Source organism: Vombatus ursinus, unplaced genomic scaffold, assembly GCF_900497805.2.
Source record: "Vombatus ursinus unplaced genomic scaffold, bare-nosed wombat genome assembly UNPS02003292.1, whole genome shotgun sequence".
Lineage (NCBI taxonomy): Eukaryota > Metazoa > Chordata > Mammalia > Diprotodontia > Vombatidae > Vombatus > Vombatus ursinus.
The window spans coordinates 18,431,794-18,434,816 of NW_020943070.1; the positions used below are offsets into that span (position 1 = coordinate 18,431,794).

At 40.6% G+C, this 3,023-nt stretch overlaps 1 pseudogene; it reads left to right on the forward strand.

Annotated features, from left to right (window-relative positions):
* The first annotated feature begins 458 nt into the window (after window positions 1-458).
* LOC114050447 lies at window positions 459-1,746 on the forward strand (annotated as a pseudogene).
* The last annotated feature ends 1,277 nt before the right edge of the window (window positions 1,747-3,023 follow it).

A 3,023-nucleotide genomic window follows, 5' to 3' on the forward strand; every position in this document is an offset into this window, starting at 1 on the left:
CCATTGGAAATATTCCACAGTTTCGCATACTAAAAGCTCAAAAAAGCCAGAGTGTTTGATTTATGACAGGTAAACCACCCACAGAATCAATGCCTAAAAGTGCTTAACATATCCTTAAAACAAGTAATGAGTACTAATATATTACATGTTATAAGGATATGCATTCTCACCTTCTAAGTACTTCTTCTTGCAAGGAAATGATGAGGAAACAATATTCAGGGAATGAGGAGGAAACTCTATGGAAGGATAATATGCAAATTCATAGTATTTTAAGGAGAAAAATAGAGGAGAAAGAAGATAAACTTATGATTATATCTTGATTTCGGACAAAAGAAAGTAAAAGATAACAAAGAAAGAGAAGCAATGGGAGATAATACCATAAATCTAATCTAGAATGAATGGCAAAGAAGTAAATGTTAAAACTATCATCTCACTTAAAGAAGAATTAAGTAGGGACAATGCCAACCCATGACTTTGACTTGAATCCCAGCTGGGCCAACCAGGTGGAAGAAGAAGAAGATGAAGATGATGATGACAAGTGTATCACCAATGAGCTCCTCAAGGGGATTCCATTGGCCACAGAAGAGTCCAACAATGAGCCAGAGCTACTACCTGGTGCTCCTCTCCCTGCCCCCAAGAAGTCATCGATGGGAAAATTTAAACCATCACTGAATATAAGAAGGCAAGAACTTCAAGATTGTCTGTACCTTCAGGATTGAAACTCAGAAGGCATATAACACTGTTGCAAGAAAGAATTGGAAGAAATTTGGCAACTCACAGTTTGATCCCTTTGGCCCAAATGTAGACACCATTACAGTCAGTGATAATGTTTCTATGACCTTTGCTACCAGCAAAGAGAACCTGAATTGCCAAGAAGAAGATGACCTAATGAACAAGCTGAAGAGGCAGAAGACTGTGTCATGTCAAATCTGCAGGGGTGACCACTGGACAACACATTGTCCCTACAGAAACACACTGGAACCTATGTAGAAGGAACTAGATGAACAGCTGGGGCTGTCCACTGGGGAGAAGGAGAAGATGCCTGGGGAGGTGGAGCTTGTGTAAGCAGCCCAGAGCAAGACAGGGAAATATGTACCCCTAAGTCTTTGAGATGGCGCCAGTCACAGAGGGGAGTCTATGCATACCGACAGGAAAGACTATGACAGTGCCACCATCTGAGTCACTAACCTATGAGAAGACACTCAAGAGACTGACTGGCAGGAGCTGTTTTGACCATTTTTTTCCATCTCCAAAATCTACCTGACCAAAGACAAGACCACTGGCCAGTCCAAGGTCTTTGACTTAATTAATTTCCATCTGCAGGTGGATGCCACTCGTGCCTTTGCTGGCGCGTCAGAATTTGGCTATGAACATCTCATTGTCAATGTGGAATGGGCCAAACCTTCAACCAACTGTGGTCACTACATCCACTTAAAAGTTGCCTGGATTGAAAAAGAACCTCATTCTGAGGAAGGGGGCTGGAATGGAAGTCCCCTACTGGCCAAGGGCAATAAATATTCACACCTGCCCCTATGTCTCTCTTTTTTATTCTTCTAAGTCTCAGGAACACATCTCAAACCAGCAAGAAGCCACGTGGTGCCTGTGCTATCCACCATTGACTCTTTGTTGGCCCTGACTTGGACTGAGAGCTCTCACTGGGTGGCCCCATCCCTCCCTGCTTGGGGCTCTCAATACAGGCTCCCTACCCACAACTCCCACTCCCAGACTGCTTTAGGGCACATGTGACTTTCCTGCTACGTTAAGCCATTCAAAAGACTTTTTTATTCAGTGCCTATTTTATTTCATTTTTCTCCTTTAAAATTTTTATTTACATCAGTCCCTTCTTCATGAAGGGGTTGTTTCACTTCACTCTTCTCATATTAGAATCCTTCTTCATTACAGAGAAGTGCTAACAAAAACAACAAGTTGGCCCATGTCTGAAAACATGTTTTGTTCCACACCTATGTTCTCCTTGGCCAAGAGGAAGGTGGGAAGTGTGGTTCGCCATCAGATCCACAGAGAATGGATGGACACACACATTAGTATCAATCAGGAAGTTTTCCCTTAACATGCTTAAAATAATTTTGTCAATTATTCTGATGTTGCTTCCTTTGCATCAGTCAAATCTGGCCCTGCCATTTAATGCCTTGTGACCATAGGCAAGTTCTACATACTTCTGGCAAAGTATTGTTTTCTCCCTAAGTGCAGATCTAACCACTTGACTTCCCTATTCAATCAATACCAGTCACTTCTTATTTCCTCTGACATACAGGATAAACTCCTTTGTTTACCTTTAGCCTTACATGACTTGGCCCCAACATATCCTTACATCATTCTTGGCTATCACTCTCTCCCCTACTCCGATCCAGCCAAACTGGCTTCTTGGTTCCCCATAGATGATGCTATGCTATCCTTCTCTGTGCCTTTTGAACTGGGATCTCCATACACGGAACGCATGCTCTCCTTATCTCTACTAATAAAGTTTCTTTTCTTCCATTATTACAAAGTTCAATTACCATTTTCTCAATGTACTCCTTCTCCCCCACATTGCTAGTACCCTCAATTCATTAACATGTGGTTGAATGTTTAACAATTGGATCTCCACCCCCCCCAGAAAAAAAAAAACTACTGATGACACACTTTTAATATTTTCTCTACTATTTCTTAAGTCTAGAAACTTAATGAAAAAATAAATCAAGCCCTAATTTGTAGAATTTGCTGATTTTAAGTTGTAAATGCTCACATTTAAAATTGAACTCTCTCATAATCTCTCATGATTCTTATTATCTGTCTTGAGCTGGTTTGGCTATGAACTCCTGGAGAGCAGTAATTCTCTTTGTTGGTTTGTTTTTGTATCCCCAACACTTAATAAATGCTTGATCACTGACTGTTGGCTCATGTAACCAAGCAATTTTGCCTACAGGAATGCATGCCTCACTCTCAAACTATCTTGAATTTAACTACTTTGTATATATTTACTTTATGTTTATGACCAGATAGATAGATAGATTTATAGATCATAG